Here is a 20,301-nt window from a genome sequence, read left to right as displayed (position 1 = left end):
AATGTTTAAGAAGAAAACCCATAAGATTAATATTTTTAAGATTTTGACCCACTCAAGTAGGAGGAGTTACCCTGCCTTACCAACAAGAAGGATTTAATTGAACAATTTATTTGACTTGAGATTTTAAGTTGAAATTTTCTACGTTTACATATAATATTGGTGCATTTAAGAAACAATGTCATTGAGGTATTAGATTTATATTATTTAAGTGTTCGTTAATCAGACATCTGAAGTACTCAAAAAGGACATTAAGTATATGAGATTTTAAGTGCAATCTAAAACGTTAAAAGAAGGTGAAGTTTGTTCAAGGGTCAATGATTAATCAAAGGCTACCCTAAATGTAACTTAAAATTTACTAGATGGGCTTCCCTGGTGGCGCAGTGGTTGAGAGTCCGCCTGCCGATGCAGGGGACACGGGTTCGTGCCCCGGTCTGGGAAGAGCCCACGTGCCGCGGAGCGGCTGGGCCCGTGAGCCATGGCCGCTGAGCCTGCGCGTCTGGAGCCTGTGCTCTGCAACGGGAGAGGCCACAACAGTGAGAGGCCCGCATACCGCAAAAAAAAAAAAAAAAAAAAAATTTACTAGATTTATGAGTCGCAGAGTAAGATTCTTAACTTAAAGGCTAGCTTGCTAGATTTATAACCTAAAGTTCTTTAAAAGCTTCTTTTGTACACAACTGTCACACTCAGTGACATGAAAACGCTCACATTAACAGAGGATTAACAGGAATTGGCACCTTCGGGCTGGTCTCAGGGTGGAGACACTGAGCATCTCAGGTAAAGGAGAAGCAGCCCCCAACCCAAACCTCATCACAAATTCCTGAAAGCCCCTACAGCGGTGGATGAATTTTACTGTTGAGAAACCTAAGAGCCTGTGGAAAAACACAGTCCAAGGAATTAAATTGGCAGTTAACCTAGGAAAGCCCTTATAAATAACCTTTTATGGTCACCTAAATAAAACAAGAGAGACAGCACGGCAGTCCACATCGTATTAATTACGTTCTACACACCTGGAAGGAATAATTAATAGGCATGGTACAGTGAATTTTCATTTACCTTTCCTTGCCTGCTGGAGAATTTCTACACTCTCCCCTGCAGTTTTCTTGGAATGCTTATAAATTTATTTTGCAGTGATGAAGATGATATGCCAAAATACTTTCTTCCCTGTGGCTGGTGCTCCAAGTCTGACTTTACGACTGGAGACACTTATGTCTGCCTCTGGGCTTCCCCCACAGGTTCAGAGACACGGTGTAATGAATCACTCGACTGCTTGAGAAGGTAAATATTCTAGGTAACCTTTCCTTAAGCTACTGAAGCATGGCAGGGCATTAACCCCAAACCTACTCCTTAAAGACATTCCCACAAAGCTAGCTGGCTCCAGGCAGGATCATTTCACGCTGATGCAGCCGGGCTGTGCCGGGCACCCCCATCTCTTGCACAGGGTTCCTCCACTCGCTCCCGGCTCACAGCCTCTTCAAAGGCCCAAGGGAACTGTCGCCCATCCTGTGTCTCTCTCAGGGCCATCTGGTCAAAACTTGCTCCTGCCTGGGCTCCTGCTTTCTTTCTCTTTTCTCCACCCTGTCCATAGTGTCGTAGATTGAATACTGTCCCCCTCAATTCATGTCCCCTCAGAACCTCAGAATGGAATCTTATTTAGAAATAGGGTCTTTGCAGATGTTATTAAATTAAGAGAGGTTGTCCTGGATTAGACTGGGTCCTAAATCCAATGACTGGTCCTTATAAGAAGGGAGGACACAGACAGACGCACACAGCGGTACTTTTGTTATGGCAGCTCTAGGAAACGAATACACGTGGGTTCATGTCCTGTGTGACCCTGACAAGATAATCTCTTGGCCTCAGTTACTCCATCTGTGAAATGGGGATAATGATATGCCTACTTAGTAGGGATGTTTTGAGCACTAAATAAATTCTTCCATGTCAAGTGTTTGGAACAGCACCTGGTCTGAGATAAGTCCTCAATAAGCTACAATTAGCTAACCATCCCTGACGTCCAGTACCTCCTTTTTCTGTCTCCCAAAAGAGCACCTCAAAATCCTCTTCTATTCCAACCCAAAATCTAACTGTTGTACATACGATATACACATATTAATCTGTGGACACTAGGTTATTTCATGGATGGGAGAGGAAGTCTCGTCAGTTGGTGACATACGATGGAGGTCTAACCATTCTGCTCCCAATGAGCGTAAGGCAGGTTCAGGATGCTGAAGCGGGGGTGGTGAACAGACAGTGTGCATACCTTTTCTCCAGAAGCACAAGACAGCTAGAGATTGTCTCCCACAATGAAAGACATAGTCACAGTAATAAAGAGCTGGAGCCTTCCAAGGCAGCCAGCCACCCATCTACGCAAACCCACATTTTCATTTCCATATGTCTAGATGAGTTAAAGATGGAAATTATCTTTTTAATTGTTCACTTGTATTATTTTCTTCTGATATGTTTCTGGCACAAGACGCTAGCAGAGAGAACACTGATTTTAAAAATACCCCCATAGGCGCTACATCACTGGAACTGCGAAGATGTTTACCGCCTTCAACTCCAGCAATTTCCCTCTTGGGAAATTACACCAAGGGAACAATTCAACAGAAGCTAACAGGTTTATGCACAAAGATGTTTACTATAATATTTCCCTTCTGATGGGAAAAACCTGTAAACACTCTAACATGTCCAAGATCAGAGGAATAATTTCATAAATCATGGTTCACGTAGGTACATCATTAACAAATCACAGTATATTCACTATTCAAAAAATGATACTGTTATTAAAAGTGATAATGTGAAGATATGGAAAAGAGGCTGAAATGAAAGCAGCAGAATTCATAATATTATGAGGATAAGGATCTTGGCTAGGTGAATGCACACACATATAAAAATGAAAACAATTGTCAGGGTGCCTCGTGCCTTTCTTCCATGTTGTATACCATTTATCACACTTAAAAATGATGGCTTCAATATAGTACTAGATCCAGATCAGCTCTCAGTGTTAAAGGTGCTACTGGAAAGCCAGAGACATTCTAAACAAAAAGCTGGAATTTTCCCAAAGACGACACCAAAATTATCTGCAGCCACTGATGTGGACAGTCTTCCCCAATAGGTCTTTGAAAACTGGGAGCACTTAAGTTTTGCATGTCTCAGGGCCATAAGTTGCTGAAGTGTGATTTATGTTGCCACCACCAAGTAGTGGAGGGATGAGGCAGGTGCATGAGAGTGCAGGGGAGGCTCAGGATGGGGGTAGAAAAGGCACATGTGGCCTTTGGGGGAAGCTAGGCTGTGCTTCAAATATTATTCTTCTCGAAATATGGTCAGAGAGAAAAGACCACTGCAGCTGTATCCTATTACACACGCCCACACTTCCCATCTCCCTCCCTCCCTCCCTCTTAGGGAATCCAAGATGCAAGGCTGAACCTCACTCCACAGTCCCTCCGAAGACATGCAATGGGATGGGAATGAACCCAAGGAGGGGCAAGAAAGGACCTGAGTTACCGTAGCGATTTTCCCCAGGAAAATATTTCCCATTTTGAGACTTTTTTTTTTTTTCCAAACAACAATATGGAGAGACTGAGTCCCATCTTTTCTCCGAAAAGTAAGGAAGTCATGCACAAGATCCTTGCTGGCATGATAAGCAGGAAGGCCTGCCTCCTTGGGGTGCAGCACACACATACAGGCTGCGTTTAGATATGAAAATTCCTTCAAAGTCAGCCAGGCAGGCTCTATTTGCGCAGGCAAATTAAAAAGCTGTAAAACAATAATGAGGTGTTTGCAAATGATTCCAGTTACAAGGGGATGTGAGAGCCACTTGCTTGTCTATATATATGAGACATGGCCAGGTGTGTCAGAAAGGGTTCTGGTTCAGGGCTTGGGACCACCTCCTATCCGGGGACCCAGGGAGAAGGGGGACAGGAACAAGCTGAACATATTTTGAGTTCCTATTATACACCATGCCGAACGCCAGGGACTTTAGTAAACGTTATTTAACCTTCCCTTCCTCCATCCTGAAACGTAAGTGTTATCATTCCCATTTTACAGACGAGGAAGCAAGTGCAGAGAGGTATCTGCAAAGGGTCACACAGCCGGTAACCCACAGATTCTCTAGACTAATATAGCAGGTAATGTTTATGATCTGAATGTTATCAACAGAGATCTACCTGATGTAGGAGAGGGGGAGGAGCAGAGTAGACATGAAACACACCGAAAGCAGCATTTCACAACCCTGGGTCCAGCCCTTATGAAGAATAATAACGTGGGCTTCCCTGGTGGCGCAGTGGTTGAGAGTCCGCCTGCCGATGCAGGGGACGCGGGTTCGTGCCCCGGTCCGGGAAGATCCCACATGCCGTGGAGCGGCTGGGCCCGTGAGCCATGGCCGTTGAGCCTACGTGTCCGGAGCCTGTGCTCCGCAACGGGAGAGGCCACAACAGTGAGAGGCCCGCGTACCGCAAAAAAAAAAAAAAAAATAATAATAATAATAATAATGTGAAAACATGTCAATGAGGTTTAAGTTACTTACTAAAAGTAATGGAATGGAGTTAACATATCTGTCTGACACAGCTGGGTCAAAATGTTGACATCAAAGTGTTCAAACACCACGGACTTCATTGCCAGGGGGTAGAACAAAGTGGCTAAAGATGTCAGCCCTAAGGGTGGTAGAATACCTGCTTCAATCTCGGCTCCTACACTAGAGCCAGATGAGTGATCTTCTGCAAGTTCTGTGTCCCAGTTTTCTCACCGATAAGATGGGAACGAGAGAACTTGCCTTTTAAGATTAAGAGGATTACGTGAGATGAAAGCACCAACGTTGCCAACCACGATTCACGTCACTCTCGTGTTTTTAACTTCTCTGAAACCGAGGGGCGTCTTACAGTCATAGCCTTTCTCGATCGGACAGGATGAGGATGATGGTGGGGACAATCCCTGACGCTCTCCACAGACCCGTGGGCCTTCCTTCATCCCCATCCCCATCCCCATGCCTCATCTTAAAGTCCAAACCTCTGGAAGGAATGTGTCCCCCCTGCCTTTCTCCCTCCCTCTCTCCTTCTCGGTCTCCCCTGACCGCAAATTTAATGCTTTCTTTTCCAAGCCAAGATAAATATCCTCAAGTCCAAATGACACAGTGCCGCAGCATCAAAATGCCCTGTACCCTCTGAGGGTGACCCCAAAGAGAAGGCTCGCTCAGGTGCAGGCAGGAGGCTCCAGGATAAGCAGCCCCCTGAGATAGCCCGGTACCCAAGCCATTCATCACAACGCCAAGGTCCCTGAACCAGTGGCCTGAATAACACTGGAAGCCACCACACCCTGTGAGTGTCAGGGCAGAGTGGGGTAGCGGTCTTTAGCAGAACCAAGAAAGACCCCCTTATTATAAGACCCAACCCTCCTCCAAATAACTGCCCGGACTTCACTGCCAGAGGGGAGAGCAAAGTGGCTAAAGACGTTAGCCCTAAGGGTGATAGAATTTTTTTTAATTTATTTATTTATTTTATATTTATTTTTGGCTGTGTTGTGTCAGGGCTTTCTCCAGTTGCGGCGAGCGGGGGGGCCACTCTTCATCGCGGTGTGCGGGCCTCTCACTGTCGCGGCCTCTCCCGTTGCGGAGCACAGGCTCCAGACGCGCAGGCTCAGTAGTTGTGGCTCACGGGCCTAGCCGCTCCGCGGCATGTGGGATCTTCCCGGACCGGGGCACGAACCCATGTCTCCTGCACTGGCAGGTGGATTCCTAACCACTGCGCCACCAGGGAAGCCCAAGGTGATAGAATTTTTGAGGCCAGAAATCCCAGACAGCGTCTCCAATGTTAAGCCACTAAATCAAATAACAACCAGCTTTCGAAACGTTTGAAAAACCACAACATCAAAAGCAACAAATAGGGGTAGAGTTTTCTCAATTATCAAGCTTTTCTCCCATAAACTTTGTTAAACCGTTGACACAGTTATGCTTGACATATATATGAATAGATATATACATACACTGATATCTAATACTCAAAAATATTAATAGATCATGGTGATTTCCCGGTGATCCTCCATCTGACCAAGTCTGAGGTTATTCCTCCAGCAGAAGGTCAAGGAGGTCAGCATCCTGGGAGCAGAACCCAAGTCCGTAAGAGCGAGGATGCAGGAAGCACCTGCTTCTAAGAGGTTCTGATGGGAGAAGTAAGCTCCTGGATGTCCAAGGTCAAAGGCGAGTGACTTCACGGAGAGGGAAATCAGGACAGAAGTGGGAGGGCCACAGAAACAGAGGGAAAGCACTTTGGCCTTTCACTTCCTTCTGATCTCAATAAACATCAACACACACTTTTCACGATGAGCATAATTGAGCTTCAGGGTATTTGGAAACAGGCAGCCCAATGTCGAACTTAAACTTAAGTAATTAAACTTCTTTGTAATTAAACTTTTTTGTTTTAACACCCTGACCTTCACTATGCTGGCCCGTGCATGTAGTCAAAGCTTTTGGCTTTACTTTAGTCAAATCGAGAAACCAATTTTTAGTTTCAATTTTCTTTTATACTCTTGCTTAAGCCTAGACTCTTCCTTCTTGTTAACAGAAATCCCCAAAGATAGTTTATCCCCCAAATCTATAATGTATGGGGGAAAAGTCAAATGATTTCTGACTTCAATCCCTTAATGAAATAACTGAAGGGCCGTGACAGCAAAAAGCAAATGGTTTTATTCAAAATTCAAGCCTTTTCTTCAAATGTCTATCAGAAATAAAAGGGACTGGGCTTCCCTGGTGGCACAGCGGTTAAGAATCTGCCTGCCAATGCAGGGGACACGGGTTCAAGCCATGGTCCGGGAAGATCCCACACACCACGGAACAGCTAAGCCCGTGCGCCACAACTAGTGAGCCTGCACTCTAGAGCCCGCAAACCACAACTACTGAGCCCGCGTGCTACAACTACTGAAGCCCACGCACCCTAAAGCCCATGCTCCGCAACAAGCCAAGCCACTGCAATGAGAAGCCCGCGTGCCGCAACGAAGAGTAGCCCCTGCTCGATGCAGCTAGAGAAAGCCCACGCACAGCAACTAAGACCCAATGCAGCCAAAAATAAATAAATAAATGAAATTTTTAAAAAAGAAGAAATAAAAGGGACTGATTACCTAGGGTTGACCTTATGTGACCATTATCTGTGGTTTTCAATTACAAATAACCATTTGTAAATAACCGTTCCATGTGCCTCTCAATTATCACTGCTGGTGATAATTGAGGGTGTGGTGACCCAAGCCATTCAGAAGCAGTAGGTGATCCAAAACTTCGCTTCTGGTCAGCTGGGACTGCTAAGCGGGCTCCTTGAACATTTAGCTTTTATCTCCAGTTACATTTGGCCTCAAAAGTTTCTCAAACGACCTTGTGTTTTGTGAGCACGGCAGCAGAATCGGGGTTGGGAGGGCAGGGATGCAGCCCAGGGGATTCACCAACACACTGGCAATCGGAAGTTACCTGTGTTGGAATGGACGTATTCTCCTGAAACTCCACTGGAGGTGAAAGAGTAAAACAGCCCATTCCTGACACGGGATGAATAACAGTGAATACTTGTTTAGCTGTATGCCTATTCCAGTGGGCCTTCCACACGCATCCTCACTGCCTCTTGTTTTCAAAAGGAGAAATCCCCGATCAGAGAGGTTCAGTGATGTACCCACGGTCCCAAGATGAATCATGGCGCCTCCATTCTATCAATGAGGAAATGGAGGCTTAGGGACATAAGTGACTTGCTCAGGGGCACAGAGCTCAGTGGTGGAACAGAGACTCAAACCTAGGTAATACAGGCCCAGGTTCAGTCTCATCCCTCTGCACAAAAGGTGCCTCCTTTATGGAAGTTTGTTTTAAAAAGGCGGGGGAGAGGGCTTCCCTGGTGGTGCAGTGGTTGAGAGTCCACCTGTCGATGCAGGGGACATGGGTTCGTGCCCCGGTCCGGGAAGATCCCACATGCCGCGGAGCGGCTGGGCCCGTGAGCCATGGCCGCTGAGCCTGCGCATCCGGAGCCTGTGCTCCGCAACGGGAGAGGGGCCACAATAGTGAGAGGCCCGCGTACCGCAAAAAAAAAAAAAAAAAAAAGGTGGGGAAGGGGTTGTGCATGGAAAGAAATATTCTTTGAGCATCCACACTGTCCTGGGACCACAGAGGTGAAAGAGGATAGATCAGCCCTCACTGAGCTTCAAGGCTCAATAGTGCCCTTTGTTGTTCTTCTAGCAACTTTCTCTGATTCTTTAAGGGTAACAAGAAAACAGAAGCATGTAATAAAGCCCCTTAATAGATACCTAGGCACCAACTCATGGCTTCTTCCTTATGTCAGAGACCATGTTAAATTCCTTTTTGTACCTCCTACTTTGAGTGGGGTCAGTACAAAATAAGTCCTCCATAAACACAATATTTAGTCAATCAATTAATCTGAGTTTGCAGCTGAGACGATTGTACATCACAAGAGCCCAGAACCTTCCTAGAAGTTTTTACTCAGGAATGTGAGGGGTCTGGCTCTCGAGCGATGGTTGGTGTCCAAACAACAGAGCCAGCTTTCCATGTCTCCTCAAGAACCCCTATCACAGAGGGCTCTGTTGAGTTGTGTAGCTTATATCTGAATCATTTCCCAGACTGAAAGGACAGTGACTAAATAACATCAGATGGGACTTCAGAATTCTGGGAAAGGATAAGCCACGCCAGAAAGCTGATGACTCAATACTCCACTTTTCAAACCAGCTGTGCTGCCATCCTGGAAAGAGAGCCTCGGTACCCAGGGCTCTCATCAGAACAGAGGCAGGGGGTTCCAAAACGTAATCAGGAAGATAAAGATCTTAGGAAAGAAACTGAAACGTCTGCCCAGGAGCAAAGATTGATTCTACCCGAGTACAGGAAAAGGCAACTGGAGAAAGCACATAATCTATAAATGATTTTGGAAAGACTTCTCATTCCGGGAAAACTTATCTTCAGGTTTTTTTTTTTAATATTGCAAAGCCAACCAGTCAATGGAAGCCAGAGTTCAAGGACTAGAAAGGTCTGATGCAGCGGAAAGTCAGTGGGCTGGGGACCAGGAGGCCCGTGTTGGGCTGGGTTCCTAACTAGCAGGGTGACCTTGGGTAAGCACCCACCCCCTTTTCTGGGTCTCAATTTCCTCATCTTTAAATAAGGGGGGTGGGCTTCCCTGGTGGCGCAGTGGTTGGGAGTCCGCCTGTCAATGCAGGGGACACGGGTTCGTGCCCCGGTCCGGGAGGATCCCACGTGCCGCGGAGCGGCTGGGCCCATGAGCCATGGCCGCTGAGCCTGTGCGTCCGGAGCCTGTGCTCCACAACGGGAGAGGCTACAACAGTGAGAGGCCCGTGTACGGCAAAAAAAAAAAAAAAAAGGGGGTTTACTCTATAGAAGTTCCCTTCCAGCTGCAAAATTCAAGCCTTCTGTAACTCAGTGCACGTGCTGATCCAACGCCCTCCCCTCCACTGCTGTGAGGCTCACCAAATTCCATTGGCAACGTGCTCCACCACTGAACAAGCCAGCTTTTGTAGGCCTCCTCAGAGTGGTAACCACAGAAATGAACCCAAATGCACCAAAAAATGTAAATGGGTCGTGAGCGCTCTCATACGTATGAAGTCAGCAGTGTGAAATTTATAACAAGATGGTCTACAGATCTTTTGTTGACACATGGTAAAAAAAAAAAAAAAATCTCCTCTTAAATATAAAAAGGCCCATTTGTTTAGTTCTCAACTCAATCAGTCTTGAGTCGGCAGCATCTGAAACCCTAGTCCCAGTTGTGACCGTGGGTTGCCTCTTAGCGACACACACATAGGAGGGAAACTTGGATTCTTTACAGACATAGCCTCTATTCTGCTGGGGAACTGGGGGAGGCAGGGGAAGTTGCCTTTGGCATCGACCAGCCCTTGGCATTGACCAGACAATGAACTCATCATCCTGCCTGGCCCAGAAACAGAAATTGAACGTTAAACTTAGCTCACCAGCATCTCCTCCACCAGCATCTCAGACTGAGGTTAAGTGGCTCACAAGAAAGTCTGAAGCGGCGATGCTTACTTAATGCTTAAGAATTTACCCCATCACCCCAATAACCCCCGCTGCTCCACTGTCATCTGAAAGAAATTATTAAGCACCTAATGTGTACACAGCCCCTCCCTCCTAGACTGTTCCAAAAGGAGCCCTCTGGATTGGGCTGCATGCCCAACAACGTGAATGCACCTCATGCCACTGAACTGTACACCTAACGATGGTTAAAACGGTCACTTTTACGATATGTATATTTTACCACAATTTTTTTAAAGATACCAAAAAAAAAAAAAGACTTAGACTGCAGCCCCCAGACACACCTAATCATACTGATACAAAATAGAAACACTCAGCCAGCGAGCTATTTCCAGCCTGTCCCCACAATGTCTGGGGCCCGATGATAATAGCCTCTCCCCTGGCCAAAGTAACGATGAAATTTGTTTAAGCATCATGCCTAGAGCCTTAGAGGAAATCCACAGCCATTTACACTCTTCCCAGAGGGCTCAGTACTGAGACCTAGAATAGTGGTTCTCCAACCTGAACGCCCCTCAGGACTGCCTGGGGGGAGGTCAATGCAGATTCCAGGGTCCCATGACCAAGATCCTGATTCAACAGGCCTCTCTCAAAGCCCAGGAATGTGCCCTTTTAAAAATGTCCCAGGTGATTTGGAGGAACTTGGGGTGTATTAAAGGGTTGAGCAGGGGGTTAGGTGGACCAGATGCAGCCCTTACGTGGGCTTTAGAATCAGCCAAAGGGGTGTGGCCACGGGGACTGCCGCCAGCCCCTGCTCCCCAGTGAAGGCTGCCAGGGACTCTTTCCCAACTTCAAGGAGGCCCTTGGCTTTGAATCCTTGAATAAGTCTGGGCAAAGTAGAGTGTGCGGTTCCACCACCTTCCCCACGGCTAGTGGACCTTCCGTCGGAACCAGAACACCCAGATTCCAGGCCCGACTCTCTTCCACACCCTTTTCATGACCATGCCTCAGTCTTCTCCCTCTGTAAAATGGGCCTGATAGTACCTGCCCTGGCTGACACCTCAGGCTGTTGCATGAGGGGTTCCAGGCCCTGTTCTCCCAACTGTGTGGCCTTGGGCTCTTTACATTTCACCTCTCTAGACCTCAGCTTCCATATCATTCAAAGGGGAATAAAAAGAGTACTAAGCGGGCTTCCCTGGTGGCGCAGTGGTTGAGAGTCCGCCTGCTGATGCAGGGGACACAGGTTCGTGCCCCGGTCCGGGAAGATCCCACATGCCGCGGAGCGGCTGGGCCCATGAGCCATGGCCGCTGGGCCTGCGCGTCCGGAGACTGTGCTCCACAACGGGAGAGGCCACAACAGTGAGAGGCCCGCGTACCGGGAAAAAAAAAAGAGTACTAAGCCCACAGAGCTCTCATGGGGACTAAAGAGACTAATGCAAGAAAAACTCTCAACCCACTGGAACACAGACAAGGAGCACTTAAGAAATATTAACTATTATTGTATTTATTAATACGCTGCACTTGGGGGCGCTTGGTAGGGAACAAATCTAAGAGATGACCGTTTTCACACTTTTATTATTTAAGAAAAGACCAGAACTTGTGCGTGCCATCCATCCTGTGATTACAAATCACGGCCCTTTGGCTTAGAGATGACAAGCATGACTTTGAGAAGCCAACCCTTTTATTTCAAAAGTGAGTTTCTCCACTCTCTATCGGAAAGGCCTCCAACCCTGCTGCTCCCGGAACGGCCTCCCTCAGAAGGGAGCCACGTGGGGACTCCGTGACTCAGGCAGGACGGTCTGCAGACTGCATTCCACCTCACCCACTGATGTCACCTTCCAGCCACACAGAACCACTCAGAGATCTCAGAAGACACCCAGGAATTTCTGTTCCTTCCTACGGTCAAGCTGTTCCTGCTTCCAGAACTTTCTATGCTTCAGCCAAGACCCTCTTCACCCAGATTGTCACTCGGGCTGCAGCTCAGTTGCCCCGCCTGAGGGAGGCCTTCTCCAGCATCCCTTTCATCCCATTATCCTGTGTGTCTTCCTTAGAGCACTGATCCCCCGACCTGAAGGGACCTCATCACAGTTCCCTCCCTCCTGAACGTCAAGCTCTAAGACACCCCCTGCCCGGCTCACAGCAACAACAGTGCCTGGCACACTGCAAAATACTTGATACCTGAATCGTACATCTCAGCCAGGGCGAACATGGAACCCAGGTACCCTGAGATGGTCCCATTCATGCCTGCGGGCCTGGAGCCAAGTTTAAAAGCTCTTCCTTTCATTCTAACAAGTGGCTGGTTTGATGGTGAACCTTGCACTGCTCTAATGAGAGGTGATACAGCCCAGGGGTTAGGAGCCTGGAAGTTCTAGAATCAGACCAACTTTGGTATCAGCCCCAAGCTGCCACTTCCTACCATGTTGTCCTCAGCAAGTCATGACTGTCTGATAAAACCATCCTCGGAGTATTTCAGAGAGACTGAAAGATAGCACGTATGTAGGCACTTGATACATGGCACGTGGTAGATAGTCAATAAATGTTATTATGAATAATAACAATAGCATGTTTTCTCCTCTGAAGACAGAGGACCGAGTCCACCGCCTACCAGTCATGTGACCTTGGCCAATTTACCTACTACCCCTGCCATTTCTCATCTCTAAAGTGAGAAGACAGCGCTCCACAGCCGCAGCCTAGTCGCCGGCCCTGCCATGTCCTGGGCCATGGTCTTTGGGCTTCTGGCTGTGCTGCTGCTGACCCACCGGCGCACGCGGTGAGGAAGCAGGCGTAGGGAAGCAAAGTCACACGGCCAGAGAGAAGCATGGCTGGGATTTGAAGCCAGGAAGAGTGGTGCTAAAGTCAGGCTCATAACCATCCTGCCCTCCTGCCTCTTGTGCAAAAATCGCCGCTCCTGTGTCCTGTCTGTGGGCTCAGACCTGGAGTGGGAGAGGGCTGGTGCACACTGGTCTCCTCCAGCCCTGTGCTGTGCCAGCCCTTAAACGGAGCCTTTGGGAGAAGCTGGCTCACAGAGAGGCGACCTGGAGAGCCTCCGCCGGAGGGCAGTATCCCCTGGTTGGGCTACGCTTTGGAGTCTGGAAAAGATGCTGCCAGCTTCCTCACTAGGATGAAGAAGCACGGTGATGTCTTTACCGTGCTGGTGGGGGGCAGGTATGCCACTGTCCTCCTGGACCCACACTCCCATGACATGGTGGTGTGGGAGCCTCGCACCAGGCTAGACTTCCACGTCTATGCCGTCTTCCTCATGGAGAGGATTTTCGACGCGCAGCTTCCGCATTACAGCCCCAGCAATGAAAAGTACAAGATGAAACCGACTCTCCTCCACAAAGAACTCCAGGCGCGCACGGAAGCCGTGTATGCCAACCTCCACACTGCCCCGCTGGGTGACACCAGGGAAGCAGGCAGTGGCTGGCATGCGACGGGACTCCTCGAATTCTCCTACAGCTGCCCGCTCGGAGCCGCTACCTGACTCTGCACGGTGTCGAGGCAGCGCCCCACACCCGGGAGAGCCAGGCCCATGACGGCATCCACTCAGCCGACGGCTTCCACGCCTTCCGCCAGCTCGACCTGCTGCTCCCCAAACTGGCACGTGGCTCCCTGTCACTGGGGGATAGGGAGCAGGTGTGCAGGGTCAAAGGCCGCCTGTGGAAGCCGCCGTCCCCAGCCAGGCCGGCCACTCGGGCCCACCGGAGCAAATGGCTGGAGAGTTACCTGCTGCACCTGGAGAAGACAGGCGTGTCAGAGCAGACGCAGGCGCGGGCTCCGGCGCTGCAGCTCTGGGCCACGCAGGGGAGCATGGGTCCTGCTGCCTCTGGCCCCTGCTCTTCCTCAAGAATCCCGAGGCCCTGGCTGCTGTCCGTGGAGAGCTGGAGCCTATTCTCTTGCGAGTAGAGCAGCCCATTTCGCAGATGACCACCCTCCCACGGAAGGTTTTGGACTGCATGCCTGTGCTGAACAGCGTGCCGAGTGAGAGCCTCAGGCTCACCGCTGCACCCTTCATCACCGGCGAGGTCGTGGCAGACCTGACCTTGCCCGTGGCAGATGGGCGGGAATTCACCCGGCGATGCGGCGACTGCCTCCTCCTCTTCCCCTTCCTGAGTCCCCAGAAGGACCCGGAGAGCTACACAGACCCCGAGGTATTTAAATACAACCGATTCCTGAGCCCTGATGGATCAGAGAAGAAAGACTTTTACAAGGATGGGAAGCGACTGAAGAATTACAGCATGCCCTGGGGAGCAGGGCACAACCAGCGCCTGGGGAGGGGTTGCGCCGTCAGCATCACCAAACAATTCGTGTTCCTTGTGCTAGCGGCGCTTTGACCTGGAGCTGATCAGCCCGGACGTGGAGATGCCCAAGTCTGACCTCGGTAGGTACGGCTTTGGGCTGATGCAGCCGGAACGTTACCGCATCCAGCCTTGGGCTCGGGGCAGATGGGACTCCACGCACCCAGCCTGCCCCTAGTGGCCCAACGTTCTGTGCCTGCGTTCGGCCTGGGTACAGAGCTTTGAACACCCAACGGTGCCAAGCATTATCCCTTCCCTACTGTTTTTCCTAGAAGGCTGTGTCTGGGGGAGGGGAAAGAAGGGGAGCGAAGAAAAGACACCAAAAGCTCTGCGGATTATCTGCTGCAAAGGTTAAGTTCCAAGATGAGGCTCTTTCCGCTCCCAGCTCCTCTCACCTTTATGATATCCACTAAAGCTAGGGCAGACGGGGCAAAACTAGGAGACCCCACTGCTCTGCCCCCAGCCCCCACGGGCTGCCGTCCAAGGAAGGCCCTGACAGTGGTGCCGTCCAGACCCTAACCCGTCAAAGCAGATGCTGGCCATAAAAAGGCCATCTGGGGCCTAGCAGTGCATCTGTGGAAAGAAATTCTGTCCCCAAATTGTTATTAAACTACCTAAAGCCAAAAAATAAAAATAAAATAAAATGAGAAGGCTTCCTAAGCTCACAAGGTTGTTGTGAGGATCAGATGAGATCATCTGGGTAAAGCACGGTGCCTCGTACATCCTGAGCGCTCGATAAACTGCAGCAATTAGGAACACCCATGTTGTTGCCTTTCCTCCCCAAAGCATGAGCTCCTTGAGGGCAGGAACCCTGTGTACTCACTTCTCTATCCCTAACACTAAATGCCTGGCACATTTTTCTAGAAGGAAGGAAATGAGTGGGGTTTTTTTTGAGGTCACCCCACGCCCATCACCCTCCAGCTTGATTTCTGGTGTGAGAGAGGGGGTAGATGGGACACAGAGAAGGCGCGGAGCTTGGGTTGGTTGCACAGCGCCACAAAGGTAGAAAGAGAATTTGCTGGAAGTGTGGAGGATCACAGATGGTAAAGCCCCCAGCTGCTCACACACCTACTAGTGGGAGAGGGAGGCTGGTGAATGTTACAAATGAGTCAACTTTCTCCTAGACAATAAGATCAACAAGGAAGACAGTGATGGGGAGAGGAACAAACAGGGTGAGAAGGAGAGAAACAGGCACCTGGGCTCTTGTGTAACTTAACCCTTTGGGAGGAAGGGGTGGGGTGGGGGGCACACGGGACTGGAAAGCCGTCGAGTGGGGGGACGGCAGGGGAGCCCCCGATTTAATTTAGATCCTCCCCAATGGGCTGTATCACAGCCTGGCTCGCATGATCATTTCATGCTCCTCTGACACAGATGGGAAGATCAAACCCAGGACGTGTCGGTTTTGTAGGTTATCAGATATGTCAAAACCGTTAACCGTTTCTGAATTTAGCAATTTGGCAGAATGTGGAGCGGAGCTGCTCGGATGGCCAAGTGCGCTGACTGCAAAGGGTTTCTTTCTCAATCTTCTCCTCTTCTGCCAACTGTAAACTAAGATTATGAAGCAGGATCAACATGGCTACATGGAGTGTCAGCCTTCAAGAGGGAAAGCCAGGTGTTGGGGGCTCCCAGCACCGCATGGTCAATGGCACCACCCCAATACTACCTGCACCACCATCACCGACAATGCTGTAATTTATCCCCCAATGATCCACGCGTGGGAGAAGAGATGGATAAGGTATAGCCTGGGTACCCTGGAGGCATCCAAAAAATGTGGTCCCTAAATACCTAGCCTGGAATCTCCCCACTTCATTATCTTCTAATCCCACACATAACACTTCAATTTTCAATCAATCCAGCACGTGCACTGTGCTCCCAAGTGCCTACGACGTGCTCAGCTACGGGGCAACAAGTTAGGAAGATTACAAAATGGAATCAGACATCCTCTGAGTTCTTCTCTAAATTTTAAAAGCAACTGCTCATGACAGAATATTGAGAACATAAGGGAGACTGGTTTTTAAGTAAACTGCCCACAAATCCTAATGATTGTTCCTTTAAGTAAATTTGACAGGTTGTATTTGTCATGTGCCTTTTTTTTTTTTTTCATTCAGAATATAAAACATTCTGAAAAATGAGGGGTCTCATAGACTGAGCTGTAGTAACTAACTAATATGGCAACTCCCGGAGGGTTTTCTGTCCCTCTCTATCCCTAGAATTTCTTCCCCCACAATCACCAAGTCAAGAAGTTTGCCTTATTTTGTTTTATAAACTAGTAGTTTTACTTATGTGTGTAGAATATGGAATCAAGACTACTGGGTTCCAATTTGGGCTCTGTCACATCCTGGCTCTATGACCTTGGACTGGTTACTGAATCTCCACCTGCCTCAATTTTCTCACCTCTAAAATGGGAATAACAGTAATACTTCTCAGGACTGTTGTGGGTGTTAATGAGCTATTATAAGAACACTTAAAAGAGTGCCTAGCACAGTTTTAAGTACTTACTTTATTAAGTACTTAATAAATGTAGCTATATACATAAAGCAGCAGCACTGCCTTTAAAAGTAGGTCATTAGCTTTTTAAGATCCCCTTGGGTGGGTTTCAACTTTTATAAGTAGAAAGGCAGTATAGAATACTGGTTAAGAGCACAAACTATAAAACCACACTGCCTGGGATTGAATCCCAGTTCTGCTTTTACTTGCTGTGTGATCCTGGCTGTTACTTAACGTCTCTGAGATTTAGTTTCTATAAAATGGAACTAATACTGCCTTCACGCTTAAGTGAATACAAACACATAGTAAGTAATAACAAAGCATGACAGTTTGCGGCTGTCACTGTATTTCTAGGGGAGGTCCCAACAGCAACAAAGAGTCACGTTTGTAAAACGTCAAGATGACAGTCAAAGTCCCAGGAAGCAACTAGGTAACCAGCCATCAGCCACTCTCACCCCATCTTAGCTCTGTTCAAAGTTGCTAATGTACAGATCATTAGTGAAGGCGTAGCAAGCAGAATTCAATTAAAATTGGCCCAGCTTGCTGCTCCAGGTCCCTCCATCCCCACCCTGCAGCAGGACTGAGCGCTAAGGGGGACAGACAGCAGGGCTGATGCACAAACAGTGGGAGGGGCCCACTGGCGCGGTACCTTTGGCTGTTGCATGGCAACGGGAGCTGCCAAGACAGAAGAGCATCAGTAAACTGCAAAGAGAGAGGAGAGCCTGGCTCCTGCATGCAGTCAGCATCAAAGCATCCGTGAGGCTGGAAGGCAAGGAGACCCCAGCCCTAAATAGCAGCCCTGGTGACGGGGCCCAGCCCAAGCCTGTGAATCCTGGTGTGGAAAGGAACAGACACACCAGTCTTTCCCTATAGTGACCTGCCCTGGGGAGCCACAAAATGCATGGACCAGCCTAGCCTCTAAACCTTCCACACAGCTCAAGGTGGGCCTGGAACCCCTCTTCATACCTCAGGAAGGGAGTCAGATCCGCAAGAGAGCTCGTGCCCAACTGGAGCTTGGGAATGTCTCACTGAGGACAGAACAACAGAACATAACACAGTGTATCTCAGCAGGAATGTAACTAGAGGTGCTGCAGGCTGTCAGGAGAGGGAAAGTTTCCCGGAGAAGGAAGGTGGATCTTAAGAGACACAAGGAAATGGAAGAGGAGGCAGGGAAATAAGGGCAGTGACACAAGTCCCACGCACCCAAGGAACACCTTTCTACCCAAAGAGAAACTCACCATTTAAAACAAACCTTCCTCTGCCTTCTAAAAAAGGATTGAATTTTCTGCCAGATCTGATTGAAGCTCAAAGGTATTTTGTAACTGCACTTCCCTGCCTATCTAAAGATGTCCCGACTTGTCAGTCACCCTCAACCTCAGATGCATTTCGCCTGTTCCACAAAATGTGGTCCGTCTGACCCATGAGGCTCAATTTCCTAAAGATTCTTGCAGCTTTAATGTGGCTGACTGAAGTGGCTATGATATTTTATTGGAGTGACGGTACACTTTATTCTTTAGAGACGTCAGCAAATTTTGCCTCTGGTGAATCGGTCCTGATGGAGAACCTCAGATTTAAAGAACTAGGGGGAGAAGTTTTATGTATACATTACTATACACACACACACACATACATGTGTGTTTATACATTATGAAAGCTGCTTATATAAACTTTATATGAGTATAAACTTTACGTGTGTATGAACATTTGTGTGTGTGTGTGTGTGTGTATGTTTTAGCCCACCTAACAAGAAGATCTGCCTTGAGCTGGATATGTAAGGCTCCGGGTCTCAGTTTCTATAACTGCAAAGGCATAGGGTTTCTCAGTCTTGGACACTGTGGGGCGAGGATCCCAAGGCTCCATTCTAGTTCAGTATGGAGAAAAGTGCCAGGATCCACTGGTGATGTCTGCTGTGGTCACACTACGGACAGATGGGAGGTGTGTTTGCTGGTACCTGGATCAGCTCAAAGGACCCTCCTGATAGATGATTTTCAGGATCTTAGAACTGAGTGCCAAAAAGAGGGTTCTTTTAGAATCTCTAAAGGCCTATTAGCTCAAACACTCTGAGCACTAAGTTATAAAGGCCACACTCATGGGTTCAAAGCCATCCCCTTGCTGCAAATAGAGAAAAAAATGCTGTTTGTGTTGGGAAGATCCCTCCCAAACCCACTCCTACAAGCTCCCTGTGAGCACAGGCCCCCAAGGTGGGGTCACAAGTTTCTCCTCCACTGGGACCCGGTGGGACAGGGGAATGGTTTCCCAGCATTTCTGCACAGCTGTTGAGTCACAATAATAACTTCTGTGAGGGTCTAAAATGATTTCCATTATGAGCAGCTTTCACTTTATAGAAAGACCCCCACTGCCCTCAATGCAACTAAGGAAAAAGAGAAAGGCGACACAAGTGACAATAATGATGTCTATGGATTTTGAGACAGACCTTGGGAGAGGCAACGGAGAAAGAATAATTTACGGGGACCCTGAAGCCTCATGACCTGTCTGTGCGGGACATTCTAGATTCCCATACAGCAGTGACACCGAGGCCCAGAGTCGTGATGTTTAACTCCATGGGACGGGCACACAGCCAGCGAATGGCTTCCAAGCCCTGTCCTTTCCACGCTGTAGTAACACAGACTAGACACCTCTAGGGGCTGCAGCGGGGCAGGGCCAGAGGATCTGGAATGTTGACAGGCCCTAGGAAGTGAAGACAAAGAGGCTGTGGGGCTTCCCTGGTGGCGCAGTAGTTGAGAGTCCGCCTGCCGATGCAGGGAACACGGGTTCGTGCCGCGGTCCGGGAAGATCCCACATGCCGCGGAGCGGCTGGGCCCGTGAGCCATGGCCGCTGAGCCTGCGCGTCCAGAGCCTGTGCTCCTCAACGGGAGAGGCCACAGCAGTGAGAGGCCCATGTAACGAGAAAAAAAAAAAAAAAAAAGAGGATGCACAAGGAAGCGAGAACGTAGTTTCCACATGGCCCATCCCATGGCTCAGAGAAACTCAGTAAACATAGTCTGCGTGTTTCCATCCCAACTTCTCAGCCTCCGTTTCCGTTTCCCTCCAGCTTGCCCGGCTGAGAGAGATGCGACGGCTGCTGAAGACAGAACACTATGCTCTGCTCCTTTATCTCTGAAAAGATCTGGAGACCGGCCCAATCTCAAGGGACCGCTGACAAGAACAAGAAATCACCAAGTGCAGAATGCCCTCATTAGTCAGGCTTCTAACCGCCGCTGGGTGATGTCAGGACCACACGGTTCCTCCCCTGGGCCCTGGCATCCTCACGCGTTCATATCTCCCCACCCCTGCCACGCTGCCTGCAGACTCCTAGAATACCAAGTATCAGTCCAATACAGAAAGCAATTTACTAATGTCCTAAAAAATATGGGGACTGCACAAGGTGGTCTCTGGAGTCTCTTCCAGGATGGCAGTTCAGAGGCGGCTGTAGCTGGTTCTGACTTTTATCACCATGTGCAGCCAGGAACCTTCAAGTCCCACCATCAGAGTCCCCTGGAGGTAAAAGGCAAATGTCTTATTGGGGGAAAAATAGTACTTTGGCAAATGATCATTGAG

General features: G+C 48.8%; 1 protein-coding gene and 1 pseudogene across 10 annotated transcripts in view; one reads left to right on the top strand and one right to left on the bottom strand.

Moving 5' to 3' along the window:
- CHST11 (carbohydrate sulfotransferase 11) overlaps window positions 1-20,301 on the bottom strand; it is a 284,429-nt gene that overhangs the window by 161,536 nt on the left and 102,592 nt on the right. The window lies entirely within an intron of this gene.
- Window positions 12,667-14,434, top strand: LOC111187839 (prostacyclin synthase-like; annotated as a pseudogene).

Source organism: Delphinapterus leucas, chromosome 11, assembly GCF_059928025.1.
Source record: "Delphinapterus leucas isolate spDelLeu-1000000601 "Yukka" chromosome 11, BTC_Dleu_Yukka2, whole genome shotgun sequence".
NCBI classification, from domain to species: Eukaryota; Metazoa; Chordata; class Mammalia; order Artiodactyla; family Monodontidae; genus Delphinapterus; species Delphinapterus leucas.
Note: the sequence above shows the minus strand (reverse complement) of the source record. Positions and strands in the feature narration are given on the sequence as shown.